General features: G+C 39.5%; 1 protein-coding gene across 1 annotated transcript in view; it reads right to left on the minus strand.

The window, feature by feature from the left end:
- Nucleotides 1-16,709, minus strand: part of GALNTL6 (polypeptide N-acetylgalactosaminyltransferase like 6) — a 1,234,529-nt gene that overhangs the window by 344,893 nt on the left and 872,927 nt on the right. The gene's annotated exons all lie outside the window — the stretch shown is intronic.

Consider the following 16,709-nt stretch of genomic DNA (forward strand, 5'->3'; position numbering starts at 1 on the left):
TCTAAAATAAGACCTCAATTTAGTTTTTTCATTATTTTAAATCACAAAATAATAAATCTGTCAGTCAATATCCTACATAATATCCATTACTGTTTAATTAACTTAGCTAGCTTATTATCTGTCTTGTTATAAATTCTATATTCTTACCACCTAATGTTGATTGTTATATTGTGTCTCCTCCCTCTGTCCTTTATTTTCTCTTTCTTACTCAAACTTTAATTTGTTTTTCTGAGAGTTACAATATTGTGAAATTGAATGAATTGTCCCATCTTTTCTCTCCAGGCCATAAACAGAGGTGGAAGTTCTACTTGGGAAGTATGTTGATGTTGAAGGGACTCATATGCCTCAGAGTTGCATGGGTCCAGGGTTTCTCTGTGTTAAATTAGGGGTAGTTAATCCTAAAGACACAGGGAGATTCAGAAGTTCTGGGTGTTTCATAGTTATTCTCTCTCTGAAGCAGCTGTAACCTAATGGAAATAACACTGGAATTGTCATCTAAATCTTTATATTCAGGTCTTTGCCCCGAAGCCAAACAGTTCTGTGTTTTTTTTGCAATAATGACTTGATACTCTGAATTTCACTCTTCTTGATATAAGAATAATATAAGATATAAGAATAAGATATAAGAATAATATAAACCTTGATATAAGAATAATAATAGGGAGGAGTCAAGATGGCGGAGAAGTAGCAGACTGAGACTACTTCAGCTAGCCAGAGATCAGATAGATAGCTTATCTAAAGGATGCAAACACCTGAAAATGCATCAGCAGATCGAAGAGAAGAACAGCAATTCTGGAAACAGAAAAACAACCACTTTCTGAAAGGTAGGACCGGCGGAGAAGTGAATCCAAAGCGATGGGAAGATAGACCCCGGGGGGAGGGGCCAGCTCCCGGCAAGTGGCGAAGCAACCGTGCACAAAATTAGGACTTTTAAAAATCTGTTCCGCTGAGGGACATCGCTCCAGAGGCTACCCGGGGTGAAGCCCACGCGGGGTCAGCGTGGCCTCAGGTCCGCAGGGTCACAGAAGGATCGGGGGTGTCTGAGCGTCACAGAGCTTGCAGGTATTGGAATGGGAAAGCCAGCTACAGAGACAGAGCCGACAGTAAGCTCACAGCTCCGTGTTACCTTGAACAGGTCGCAGGCTCCGTGAGCTCGAGGCGCGGCCGGAGGTCAGGCAGACGGTAGTAACTGGGCGCTGTTCTCTGAGGCCACACTGAAAAGTGGCTCTCGGCTCCTCCTGGCTGGAGACCAGGAGGCCGCCATTTGTATTCCCGTCCTCCGGAACTCTACGGAAAGCGCTCAGGGAACAAAAGCTCCTGAAAGCAAACCCGAGCGGATTACTCACCCCGGCACATGGTAAAGGCGGTGTAATTCTGCCTGGGGCAAAGACACTTGAGAATCACCACACCAGGCCCCTCCCCCAGAAGATCAACAAGAAATCCAGCCAACCAAGTTCAATTACAAGGAGTGTGGTTTCAATACCAAGGACAGCAGTAGAATTCCAGAGGAGGATAAAGCCACGTACGGAACTCATGGCTTTTTCCCTGTGATTTTTTTTAGTCTTGCAGATAATTTAATTTTTTTGTTTTTCATTTTTTGTTTTTTTTTTTTTTCTCGCCTTCGGGAAAAATTTTTTTTTAACTTTTACCTTTTTTCTTTTTTAACATTTTTTAACTAGTTTATCTAATATATATATTTTTTCTTTTTTATATTTTTCTTATGTGTTTTCTTTTTTTAAATTCTTTTCTTTTCTTTTCTTTTTCTTTTTTCTTTTTTTTTCTTTCTTCCTTTTTGAACCTCTTTTTATCCCCTTTCTCCCCCCGTCACGATTTGGGATCTTTTCTGATTTGGTTAAAGCATATTTTCCTGGGGTTGTTGCCACCCTTTTAGTATTTTACTTGCTCCTTCATATACTCGTATCTGGACAAAATGACAAGACGGAAAAATTCAACACAAAAAAAAGAACAAGAGGCAGTACCGAAGGCTAAGGACCTAATCAATACAGACATTGGTAATATGTCAGATCTAGAGTTCAGAATGACAATTCTCAAGGTTCTAGCCAGGCTCAAAAAAGGCATGGAAAATATTAGAGAAACCCTCTCGGGAGATATAAAAGCCCTTTCTGGAGAAATAAAAGAACTAAAATCTAACCAAGTTGAAATCAAAAAAGCTATTAATGAGGTGCAATCAAAAATGGAGGCTCTCACTGCTAGGATAAATGAGGCAGAAGAAAGAATTAGTGATACAGAAGACCAAATGACAGAGAATAAAGAAGCTGAGCAAAAGAGGGACAAACAGCTACTGGACCACGAGGGGAGAATTGGAGAGATAAGTGACACCATAAGACGAAACAACATTAGAATAATTGGGATTCCAGAAGAAGAAGAAAGAGAGAGGGGAGCAGAAGGTATACTGGAGAGAATTATTGGGGAGAATCTCCCTAATATGGCAAAGGGAACGAGTATCAAAATTCAGGAGGTTCAGAGAACACCCCTCAAAATCAATAAGAATAGGCCCACACCCCGTCACCTAATAGTAAAATTTACAAGTCTCAGTGACAAAGAGAAAATCCTGAAAGCAGCCCGGGAAAAGAAGTCTGTAACATACAATGGTAAAAAGATTAGATTGGCAGCTGATTTATCCACAGAGACCTGGCAGGCCAGAAAGAGTTGGCATGATATTTTCAGAGCACTAAATCAGAAAAACATGCAGCCAAGAATACTATATCCAGCTAGGCTATCATTGAAAATAGAAGGAGAGATTAAAATCTTCCAGGACAAACAACAACTGAAAGAATTTGCAAACACCAAACCGGCTCTACAGGAAATATTAAAAGGGGTCCTGTAAGCAAAGAGAGAGCCTACAAGTGGTAGATCAGAAAGGAACAGAGACCATATACAGTAACAGTCACCTTACAGGCAATACAATGGCACTAAATTCATATCTCTCAATAGTTACCCTGAATGTGAATGGGCTAAATGCCCCTGTCAAAAGACACAGGGTATCAGAATGGATAAAACAACAAAACCCATCTATATGTTTCCTCCAAGAAACTCATTTTAAGCCCGAAGACACCTCCAGATTTAAAGTGAGGGGGTGGAAAAGAATTTACCACGCTAATGGACATCAGAAGAAAGCAGGAGTGGCAAACCTTATATCAGATTAATTAGATTTTAAGCCAAAGACTATAATAAGAGATGAGGAAGGACACTATATCATACTCAAAGGGACTGTCCAACAAGAAGATCTAACAATTTTAAATATCTATGCCCCCAACGTGGGAGCAGCCAACTATATAAACCAATTAATAACAAAATCAAAGAAACACATCAACAATAATACAATAATAGTAGGGGACTTTAACACTCCCCTCACTGAAATGGACAGATCATCCAAGCAAGGATATAAAGACCTTAAACGACACACCGGACCAGATGGACATCAGAGATATATTCAGAACATTTCATCCCAAAGCAACAGAATACACATTCTTCTCTAGTGCACATGGAACATTCTCCAGAATAGATCACATCCTCGGTCCTAAATCAGGTCTCATCCGGTATCAAAAGATTGGGATAATTCCCTGCATATTTTCAGACCACAATGCTCTAAAGCTAGAACTCAACCACAAAAGGAAGTTTGGAAAGACCCAAATACATGGAGACTAAACAACATCCTTCTAAAGAATGAATGGGTCAACTGGGAAATTAAAGAAGAATTGAAAAAAATCATGGAAACAAATGATAATGAAAATACAATGGTTCAAAATATGTGGGACACAACAAAGGCAGTCCTGAGAGGAAAATATATAGCGGTACAAGCCTTTCTCAAGAAACAAGAAAGGTCTCAGGTACACAACCTAACCCTACACCTAAAGGAGCTAGAGAAAGAACAAGAAAGAAACCCTAAGCCCAGCAGGAGAAGAGAAATCATAAAGATCAGAGCAGAAATAAATGAAATAGAAACCAAAAAAACAATAGAACAAATCAATGAAAATAGGAGCTGGTTCTTTGAAAGAATTAATAAAATTGATAAACCCTTGGCAGACTTATCAAAAGGAAAAGAGAAAGGACCCAAATAAATAAAATCATGAATGAAAGAGGAGAGATCACACCTAACACCAAAGAAATACAAACTATTATAAGAACATACTATGAGCAACTCTACGCCAATAAAGTTGACAATCTGGAAGAAATGGATGCATTCCTAGAAACATATAAACTACCATAACTGAACCAGGAAGAAATAGAAAGCCTGAACAGACCCATAACCAGTAAGGAGATTGAAACAGTCATTAAAAATCTCCAAACAAACAAAAGCCCAGGGACAGACGGCTTCCCGGGGGAATTCTACCAAACATTTAAAGAAGAACTAATTCTTATTCTCCTGAAACTGTTCCAAAAAATAGAAATGGAAGGAAAACTTCCAAACTCATTTTATGAGGCCAGCATCACCTTGATCCCAAAACCAGACAAGGATCCATCAAAAAAGAGAGCTATAGACCAATATCCTTGATAAACACAGATGCGAAAATACTCAACAAAATACTAGCTAATAGGTTCCAATGTTACATTAAAAAGATTATTCACGGGACGCCTGGGTGGCTCAGTTGGTTGGGCAGCAGCCTTCGGCTCAGGTAATGATCCCGGCGTCCTGGGATCGAGTCCCACATCGGGCTCCTTGCTCCATGGGGAGCCCGCTTCTCCCTGACTCTGCCTGCCACTCTGTCTGCCTGTGCTCGCTCTCGCTCTCTCTCTCTGACTAAATAAATTTTTTTTAAAAATCTTAAAAAAAAAAAAAAGGATTATTCACCACGACCAAGTGGGATTTATTCCAGGGTTGCAAGGTTGGTTCAATATCTGCAAATCAGTCAATGTGATACAACACTTCAATAAAAGAAAGAACAAGAACCATATGATACTCTCAATAGATGCTGAAAAAGCATTTGACAAAGTACAGCATCCCTTCCTGATCAAAACTGTTCAACGTGTAGGGATAGAGGGCACATACCTCAATATCATCAAAGCCATCTATCAAACCCACCGCAAATATCATTCTCAATGGAGAAAAACTGAAAGGTTTTCTGCTAAGGTCAGGAACACGGCAGGGATGTCCATTATCACCACTGCTATTCAACATAGTACTAGAGGTCCTAGCTTCAGCAATCAGACAACAAAAGGAAATTCAAGGCATCTAAATCGGCAAAGAAGAAATCAAATTATCACTCTTCGCAGATGATATGATACTATATGTGGAAAACCCAAAAGACTCCACTTCAAAACTGCTAGAACTTATACAGGAATTCAGTAAAGTGACAGGATATAAAATCAATGCACAGATCAGTTGCATTTCTCTACACCAACAGCAAGACAGAAGAAAGAGAATTTAAGGAGTCAATCCCATTTACAATTGCACCCCAAACCATAAGATACCTAGGAATAAACCTAACCAAAGAGGCACAGAGTCTATACTCAGAAAACTATAAAGTACTCATGAAAGAAATTGAGGAAGACACAAAGAAATGGAAAAATGTTCCATGCTCCTGGATTGGAAGAATAAATATTGTGAAAATGTCTATGCTACCTAAAGCAATCTACACATTTAATGCAATTCCTATCAAAGTACCATCCATCTTTTTCAAAGAAATGGAACAAATAATTCTAAAATTTATATGGAACCAGAAAAGACCTCGAATAGCTAAAGGGATATTGGAAAAGAAAGCCAACATTGGTGGCATCACAATTCCGGACTTCAAGCACTATTACAAAGCTGTCATCATCAAGACAGCATGGTACTGGCACAAAAACAAACACATAGATCAATGGAACAGAATAGAGAGCCCAGAAATAGACCCTCAACTCTATGGTCAACTGATCTTCGACAAAGCAGGAAAGAATGTCCAATGGAAAAAAGACAGCCTCTTCAATAAATGGTGTTGGGAAAATTGGACAGCCACATGCAGAAAAGTGAAATTGGACCATTTCCTTATACCACACACAAAAATAGACTCAAAATGGATGAAGGACCTCAATGTGCGAAAGGAATCCATCAAAATCCTTGAGGAGAACACGGGCAGCAACCTCTTCGACCTCTGCCGCAGCAACATCTTCCTAGGAACAACGCAAAAGGCAAGGGAAGCAAGGGCAAAAACGAACTATTGGGATTTCATCAAGATCAAAAGCTTTTTTACAGCAAAGGAAACAGTTAACAAAATCAAAAGACAACTGCCAGAATGGGAGAAGATGTTTGCAAACGACATATCAGATAAAGGACTAGTGTCCAGCATGTATAAAGAACTTACAAACTCAACACCCAAAGAACAAATAATCCAATCAAGAAATGGGCAGAGGACATGAACAGACATTTCTGCAAAGAAGACATCCAGATGGCCAACAGACACATGAAAAAGTGCTCCATATCACTCGGCATCAGGGAAATACAAATCAAAACCACAATGAGATATCACCTCACACTAGTCCGAATGGCTAAAATCAACAAATCAGGAAATGACAGATGCTGGCGAGGATGTGGAGAAAGGGGAACCCTCCTACACTGTTGGTGGGAATGCAAGCTGGTGCAACCACTCTGGAAAACAGCATGGAGGTTCCTCAAAATGTTGAAAATAGAACTGTCCTATGACCCAGCAATTGCACTATTGGGTATTCACCCTAAAGATACAAACGTGGTGATCCAAAGGGGCACGTGCACCCGAATGTTTATAGCAGCAATGTCCACAATAGCCAAACTATGGAAAGAACCTAGATGTCCATCAACAGAAGAATGGATAATGAAGAGGTGGTATATATACATAATGGAATACTATGCAGCCATCAAAAGAAATGAAATCTTGCCATTTGCGACAACATGGATTGAACTAGAGCGTTTCATGCTTAGCGAAATAAGTCAAGCCGAGAAAGACAACTATCATATGATCTCCCTCATATGAGGAAGTGGTGATGCAACATGGGGGCTTAAGTGGGTAGGAGAAGAATAAATGAAACAAGATGGGATTGGGAGGGAGACAAACCATAAGTGACTCTTAATCTCACAAAACAAACTGAGGGTTGCTTGGGGGAGGGGGGTTTGGGAGAAGGGGGTGGTATTATGGACATTGGGGATGGTATGTGCTTTGGTGAGTGCTGTGATGTGTGTAAACCTGGTGATTCACAGACCCGTACCCCTGGGGATAAAAATATATGTTTATAAAAAATAAAAAATTTTAAAAAAGTATAATAATATAGCCACAAATAATTGCTATAATGGCTCTAAAAATAAAATTATAGTAATGAAAAATACTTACAAACTATGAAGTATTATACTAATATTAGATATTAATTTTATGATATTAACTTATATTTTTAATTTACAGGATGTTGTTCAGATCTTTTCTTATAGATACATATACTTTCATATAGATGTATATGCATATATTATATGTACTAATAATCATTTACCTTAAGATAATTGCTTTATATATCTTCACTATTTGTTTTTAAGTCTTCATGAGCAAAGTGATATAAACCATATGTCATATGAATTCTTTTTCCATCCATTAAATTGATAAAATCTAATTTTTAGGAGAAAATGAATTAACAAAGAAAAGAATACTACAGAGAATCCCAGAGACTTCAAGAACACTCTCTACACTTTCAGCAGAACAAAGGACAAAACAAGTAAGTTTTCATTATTTACCAGGCATTAACAATTGATTAATTCTGCTTGATTACCTGTCATTACTCTCCATGAGCTATATTGGCAGAGGGCAAGCCTCCATTCAGAACCTGGAAAAAGGGCACCCAAGGGTCTCTTCAATCAGAAGAGATGTGCTGTTGAGACATGAGTGAAGCTGGAGTTCCTGTTAATAGATAGAATCTACTTCTGTGTCTCTATCATTGCTCAGGATCTCTATCATTCTGCTCTTGACTTTGTTGCAAAAGAGCCAAGCCCTGGCTGATTATAATTCTGCAGTGAAATGCAATACTCATCTCAAATTTTTGTCTCAACTGATTACTGTTTTGTAACCCTTGCATTCTTCAGATAATCATGCATTTCAATCCATGCTAGACATAAAATATCTGCTTTGACAGTCTTTGATTGTACTTAAATAGTACAGATTTTAAATAATCAAAAAGGGCTTATATAATAGAGTTTGGGGTCTCAGAAGTGCTTCCTGTCAGTAAGGATGAGTAGGAAAGAGAAGGTTTTCTTAAAAATAAGATCATGGGGGAAGGAGAAAAGACGGTGGAGGAGTAGGGGACTCTATTTCAGCCGATCCCCTGAATTGAGCTGGATATCTACCAGACCATTCTGAACACCCATTAAATCAGCCTGATACAGAAGAAGATATATCTGAATCTCTACAAACAGAACATTTCTGGATGTTGGTCTCAAGGTATGAAGAAGGGAGCCATGATTCTGCTGATATATATCAGAAGATAAATGGATGGGGGAAGGAGCCTCCCGAATCCTCTGCTGCCCGACCTTAAAAGCCTCCCACACATGGGATGGGCACAGACTTGCCGACTGGTAGCAGTGGGGAAGGAACTTTAAGGCAGCCCCTAGACTGAAACCCGGAGCTGTGGAGGTGCGCTCATGAACTGGGGGTGGTTGGTGGTTTTAGAAGCACAAAGGGAAGAGATGTCTCTAGCCCCAAGAGCAAGGGCTGGGAGTGCTGCTGTGGGGTGCACAACCCAGGACACTGCAGTTTTTAGCAGCACAGACAGAAATGAAGACAGTGTGGCCTGGGGAGCTTAGTGGAGAACAGACTGCTATCTCTCTGTTCTGAGACAGAGGTTTGGATACTGTCACTTCTGCTCAGACTCTTGAAAGAGACACAGAAAGATGCCATGGAAAGCCGCCAGAGAACAAAGGTTCCCCTCAAACCAGTTTTCACTGAGCCTATCCCTCTCACAGGGGACAGGGCAACTCTGCTCAAACAGGGTTGGCTGAGTAACAGTGCAGCAGGCTCCTCCCCCAGAAGATAGGCTGGAAGAACAAAAGGCCTACAACCCTGAGGTCCCTATAAAATGGATGCATTTTGCTTGGGTTGTGAATAATTTGGACTCTGTGAATTCCCTCAACTCCTCACTCCTCAACAGAATGACTAAGAGGAGGAATCCCTAACACAGGAAAGATTCAGAGACTGTGACCTCTGTCACAGAACTAGTGGATATGGATATAAGCAAGATGTCGGAAATAGACTTCAGAGTAACAGTTATGAAGACAATAGCTAGGATGGAGAAAATCATTAATGGCAACATAGATTCTCTAAGGGCAGAAATGAGAGCTAATCAGGCAGAACTTAAAAATGCTATCAGTGAGATCCAATCTAATCCAGATACTCTAACAACTAGGGTAAATGAGGCAGATAAATTATTTAGTGATCTAGAAGACAAACTAATAGGAAGGAACAGAAGGAGACCTGGAACAGTTTAAAATGTATGAAAACAGAATTAGAGAAATAAATAATGCCATGGAATGTCATTATTCCATGTCAGAATTATTGGGATCCCTGATGGGGCAGAGAGAAAGAGAGAAAGAGATAGAGGGCTAGAAGACATATTTGAGCAAATAGTAGCTGAGAGTTTCCCTAATCTGGGGAATGAAACAAGCATTAATGAGATAAAGAGATATAAAAATATCTCTTTTATAAAGATAGAGATATAAAGATAAAGAGAGATAAAGAGAACCCCTCCCAAGATCGAGGAGAACGGACCAATGTCCCGATATGTAATAGTAAAACTTGCAAATCTTAGAGCCAAGGAAACCATCTTAAGGGTGAAGAGATTCCTTACATACAGAGGGAGTAACATCAGAATAATGTCATACCTGTCCATAGAGACCTGGCAAGCCAGATAGGGCTGGCAAGACATATTCAGGGTACTAAATGAGAAGAAGATGCAACAAAGAATACTTTATCCAGAAAATATTCATTTCATTCAGAATGGATGGAGATATAAAGATTTTCCAGGACTGGCAGAAATTGAAAGAATATGTGACCACTAAACCAGCCCTGCAAGAAATATTAAGGGGTGTTGTATAAAAAGGGAAGACCCCAAGAATGATATAGAATAGACATATGCAGAGACAATCTATGGAAATAAGGTCTTCACAGGCAACATGATGACAGTAAAATTGTATCTTTCAATAATCAATCTCAACGTGAATGGCCTTAAATGCTCCCATAAAATGGCACAGGGTTGCAGATTGGATAAAAAGACAGGAACCATCCCTATGTTGTCTACAAGAGACTCATTTTGGAAACTAAAGATATATCCAGACTGAAAGTGAAGGGATGGAGAACCATCTTTCATGTCAATGGACCTCAAAAGAAAGCTGAGATCGCAATTCTCATATCAGACAAATTAGATTTTAAGCTAAAAACTGTACTTAGAAATACAGAAGGACATTATATCATTCTTAAAGGGTTTATCCAGCAAGAAGATCTAACAATTGTAAATATCTATGCCCCCAACATGGGAGCAGGCAACTACATAAGCCAACTGTTAACCAACATAAAGAGACATACTGATAATAATATGATAATAGTAGGAGACCTCAACACTCCACTCTCAGCAATAGACAGATAATTTAAGCTGAGAATGAACTAAGAAGTAAGAGCTTTGAATGACATAGTGGACCAGATGGACCTCATAGATATATACAGAGCAATCCACCCTAAAACAACATTCTTCTCAAATGCACATTAAACTTTCTCCAGAATAGACCACATACTGGGTCACAAATCAGTTATCAATTGATATCAAAAGATTGAGATTATTCCCTGCATAGTCTCACAACATGATTCTTTGAAACTGGAACTCGATCACAAGAAAAGTTTTGAAAGAAATTAAAAAACTTGGAAGCTAAAGACCACCCGGCTTAAGATAGTTTGGGTCAATTAAAGAACTTAAACAATTCATGGAAACCAATGAGAATGAAAACACATTGGTGCAAAACCTATGGGGTATGGGGGGAGGAGTCAAGATAATGGAGAAGTAGCAGGCTGAAACTACTTCAGCTAGCAGGAGATCAGCTAGATAGCTTATCTAAAGATTGCAAACACCTGCAAATCCATCAGCAGATCGAAGAGAAGAAGAACAGCAATTCTAGAAACAGAAAAACAACCACTTTCTGAAAGGTAGGACCGGCGGAGAAGTGAATCCAAAGCTAAGGGAAGATAGACCCCGGGGGGGGAGGGGCCAGCTCCCGGCAAGAGGCAGAGCAACGGAGCACAAAATCAGGACTTTTAAAAGTCTGTTCCGCTGAGGGACATTGCTCCAGAGGCTAAACCGGGGCAAAGCCCACGCGGAGTCACCGTGGCCTCAGGTTCCGTAGGGTGACAGAAGGATCAGCTGTGTCTGAGTGCCGCAGAGCTTGTGGGTACTGGAACTGGAAAGCCTGCTACAGAGACAGAGCTGACAGTAAGCTCACAGCTGGGGGTTACCTTGAACCGGTCGCAGGTTCGGTGAGCTTGGAGCGCAGCTGGAGGTCAGGCAGACGGGAGTTACTAGGCGCTGTTCTCTGAGGGCGCACTGAGGAGTGGGGCCCTGGGCTCTCGGCTCCTCCGGGCCGGAGACAAGGAGGCCGCCATTTGTATTCCCATCCTCCGGAACTCACAGAAAGTGCTCTCAGGGAAAAAAAGCTCCTGAAAGCAAACCCGAGCGGATTAATCACCCCAGCCCCTGGTAAGGGTGGTCTAATTCCGCCTGGGGCAAAGACACTTGAGAATCACTACACCAGGCACCTCCCCCAGAAGATCGATAAGAAATCCAGCCAAGACTAAGTTCACCTAACAAGGAGTGCGGTTTCCATACCAAGGAGAGCAGCAGAATTCCAGAGGAGGAGAAAGAAAAGCACGGAACTCATGGCTTTCTCCCTGTGATTTTTTAGTCTTGCAGTTAATTTAATTTTTTTGTTTTTCATTTTTTTTTCTTTTTCTGCTAAAATTTTTTTAACTTTTACCCTTTTCTTTTCTAACGTTTTTTAAATAGTTCAATATATATATATATATAATTTTCTTTTTTATACTTTTCTTTATTCATTTTCTTTTTTTAATTCTTTTTGGGTTTTTTTTTTTGTTTTTTTTTTTTTTTTCTGTCTTTCTTTTTGAACCTCTTTTTATCCCCTTTCTCCCCCCGTCACGATTTGGGATCTCTTCTGATTTGGTTAAAGCATATTTTCCTGGGGTTGTTGCCACCCTTTTAGTATTTTACTTGCTCCTTCATATACTCTTAGCTGGACAAAATGACAAGGCGGAAAATTCACCACAAAAAAAAAAAGAACAAGAGGCAGTACCGAAGGCTAAGGACCTAATCAATACAGACATTGGTAATATGTCAGATCTAGAGTTCAGAATGACAATTCTCAATCTTCCATGCCTTTTTCGGGCTTAGAAAAACCCTCTCAGGAGATATAAAAGCCCTTTCTGGAGAAATAAAAGAACTAAAATCTAACCAAGTTGAAATCAAAAAAGCTATTAATGAGGTGCAATCAAAAATGGAGGCTCTCACTGCTAGGATAAATGAGGCAGAAGAAAGAATTAGTGATATAGAAGACCAAATGACAGAGAATAAAGAAGCTGAGCAAAAGAGGGACAAACAGCTCCTGGACCATGATGAGGGGAGAATTGGAGAGATAAGTGACACCATAAGACGAAACAACATTAGAATAATTGGGATTCCAGAAGAAGAAGAAAGAGAGAGGGGAGCAGAAGGTATACTGGAGAGAATTATTGGGGAGAATCTCCCTAATATGGCAAAGGGAACGAGTATCAAAATTCAGGAGGTTCAGAGAACACCCCTCAAAATCAATAAGAATAGGCCCACACCCCGTCACCTAATAGTAAAATTTACAAGTCTCAGTGACAAAGAGAAAATCCTGAAAGCAGCCTGGGAAAAGAAGTCTGTAACATACAATGGTAAAAAATTTAGATTGGCAGCTGATTTATCCACAGAGACCAGGCAGGCCAGAAAAAGCTGGCATGATATTTTCAGAGCACTAAATCAGAAAAACATGCAGCCAAGAATACCATATTCAGCTAGGCTATCATTGAAAATAGAAGGAGAGATTAAAATCTTCCAGGACAAACAACAACTGAAAGAATTTGCAAACACCAAACCGGCTCTACAGGAAATATTGAAAGGGGTCCTCTAAGCAAAGAGAGAGCCTACAGGTGGTAGATCAGAAAGGAACAGAGACCATATACAGTAACAGTCACCTTACAGGCAATACAATGGCACTAAATTCATATCTCTCAATAGTTACCCTGAATGTTAATGGGCTAAATGCCCCTGTCAAAAGACACAGGGTATCAGAATGGATAAAAAAACAAAACCCATCTATATGTTGCCTCTAAGAAACTCATTTTAAGCCCGAAGACACCTCCAGATTTAAAGTGAGGGGATTGGAAAGAATTTGCCATGCTAATGGACATCCGAAGAAAGCAGGAGTGGCAAACCTTATATCAGATCAATTAGATTTTAAGCCAAAGACTATAAGAGACGAGGAAGGACACTATATCATACTCAAAGGGTCTGTCCAACAAGAAGATCTAACAATTTTAAATATCTATGCCCCCAACGTGGGAGCAGCCAACTATATAAACCAATTAATAACAAAATCAAAGAAACACATCAACAATAATACAATAATAGTAGGGGACTTTAACACTCCCCTCACTGAAATGGACAGATCATCCAAGCAAAATATCAACAAGGAAAAAGGCCTTAAACGACACACCGGACCAGATGGACATCAGAGATATATTCAGAACATTTCATCCCAAAGCAACAGAATACACATTCTTCTCTAGTGCACATGGAACATTCTCCAGAATAGATCACATCCTCGGTCCTAAATCAGGTCTCATCCGGTATCAAAAGATTGGGGTAATTCCCTGCATATTTTCAGACCACAATGCTCTGAAGCTAGAACTCAACCACAAAAGGAAGTTTGGAAAGACCCAAATACATGGAGACTAAACAACATCCTTCTAAAGAATGAATGGGTCAACTGGGAAATTAAAGAATAATTGAAAAAAATCATGGAAACAAATGATAATGAAAATACAATGGTTCAAAATATGTGGGACACAACAAAGGCAGTCCTGAAGGGAAAATATATAGCGGTACAAGCCTTTCTCAAGAAACAAGAAAGGTCTCAGGTACACAACCTAACCCTACACCTAAAGGAGCTGGAGAAAGAACAAGAAAGAAACCCTAAGCCCAGCAGGAGAAGAGAAATCATAAAGATCAGAGCAGAAATCAAGGAAATAGAAACAAACAAAAAAAAATAGAACAAATCAATGAAACTACGAGCTGGATCTTTGAAAGAATTGATATAATTGATAATCCCCTGGCCAGACTTATCAAAAAGAAAAGAGAAAGGACCCAAATAAATAAAATCATGAATGAAAGAGGAGAGATCACAACTAACCCCAAAGATATACAAACTATTATAAGAACATACTATGAGCAACTCTACACCAACAATTTGACAATCTGGAAGAAATGGATGCATTCCTAGAAACATATAAACTACCATAACTGAACCAGGAAGAAATAGAAAGCCTGAACAGACCCATAACCAGTAAGGAGATTGAAACAGTCATTAAAAATCTCCAAACAAACAAAAGCCCAGGGCCAGACGGCTTCCCGAGGGAATTCTACCAAACATTTAAAGAAGAACTAATTCCTATTCTCCTGAAACTGTTCCAAAAAATAGAAATGGAAGGAAAACTTCCAAACTCATTTTATGAGGCCAGCATCACCTTGATCCCAAAACCAGACAAGGATCCCACCAAAAAAGAGAGCTATAGACCAATATCCTTGATGAACACAGATGCGAAAATACTCAACAAAATACTAGCCAATAGGATTCAACAGTACATTAAAAGGATTATTCACCACGACCAAGTGGGATTTATTCCAGGGCTGCAAGTTTGGTTCAATATCCGCAAATCAGTCAATGTGATACAACACATCAATAAAAGAAAGAACAAGAACCATATGATACTCTCAATAGATGCTGAAAAAGCATTTGACAAAGTACAGCATCCCTTCCTGATCAAAACTCTTCAAAGTTTAGGGATAGAGGGCACATACCTCAATATCATCAAAGCCATCTCTGAAAAACCCACTGCAAATATCATTCTCAATGGAGAAAAACTGAAAGCTTTTCCGCTAAGGTCAGGAACATGGCAGGGATGTCCATTATCACCACTGCTATTTAACATAGTATTAGAAGTCCTAGCCTCAGCAATCAGACAACAAAAGGAAATTAAAGGCATCTAAATCGGCAAAGAAGAAGTCAAATTATCACTCTTCGCAGATGATATGATACTATATGTGGAAAACCCAAAAGACTCCACTCCAAAACTGCTAGAACTTGTACAGGAATTCAGTAAAGTGTCAGGATATAAAAGCAATGCACAGAAATCAGTTGCATTTCTCTATACCAACTATAAGACAGAAGAAAGAGAAATTAAGGGTTCCATCTCATTTATAATTGCATCCCAAACCATAAGATATCTAGGAATAAACCTAACCAAAGAGGCACAAAATCTATACTCAGAAACCTGTAAAGTACTCATAAAAGAAATTGAGGAAGACACAAAGAAATGGAAAAATGTTCCATGCTCCTGGATTGGAAGAATAAATATTGTGAAAATATCTATGCTACCTAAAGCAATCTACACATTTAATGCAATTCCTATCAAAGTACCATCCATCTTTTTCAAAGAAATGGAACAAATAATTCTAAAATTTATATGGAACCAGAAAAGACCTCGAAAAGCCAAAGGGATATTGAAAAAGAAAGCCAACGTTGGTGGCATCACAATTCCGGACTTCAAGCACTATTACAAAGCTGTCATCATCAAGACAGCATGGTACTGGCACCAAAACAGACACATAGATCAATGGAACAGAATAGAGAGCCCAGAAATAGACCCTCAACTCTATGGTCAACTGATCTTCGACAAAGCAGGAAAGAATGTCCAATGGAAAAAAGACAGCCTCTTCAATAAATGGTGTTGGGAAAATTGGACAGCCACATGCAGAAAAGTGAAATTGGACCATTTCCTTATACCACACACAAAAATAGACTCAAAATGGATGAAGGACCTCAATGTGTGAAAGGAATCCATCAAAATCCTTGACCAGAAAACAGGCAGCAACCTCTTCGACCTCAGCCGCAGCAACATCTTCCTAGGAACAACGCAAAAGGCAAGGGAAGCAAGGGCAAAAATGAACTATTGGGATTTCATCAAGATCAAAAGCTTTTGCACATCAAAGGAAACAGTTAACAAAATCAAAAGACAACTGACAGAATGGGAGAAGATATTTGCAAACGACATATCAGATAAAGGACTAGTGTCCAAAATCTATAAAGAACTTAGCAAACTCAACACCCAAAGAACAAATAATCCAATCAAGAAATGGGCAGAGGACATGAAGCAACATTTCTGCAAAGAAGACATCCAGATGGCCAACAGACACATGAAAAAGTGCTCTATATCACTCGGCATCAGGGAAATACAAATCAAAACCATAATGAGATATCACCTCACACCAGTCCGAATGGCTAAAATCAACAAATCAGGAAATGACAGATGCTGGTGAGGATGCGGAGAAAGGGGAACCCTCCTACACTGTTGGTGGGAATGCAAGCTGGTGCAACCACTCTAGAACACAGCATGGAGATTCCT

Source organism: Mustela nivalis (assembly GCF_964662115.1).
Source record: "Mustela nivalis genome assembly, chromosome: 4".
Classification (NCBI taxonomy): domain Eukaryota; kingdom Metazoa; phylum Chordata; class Mammalia; order Carnivora; family Mustelidae; genus Mustela; species Mustela nivalis.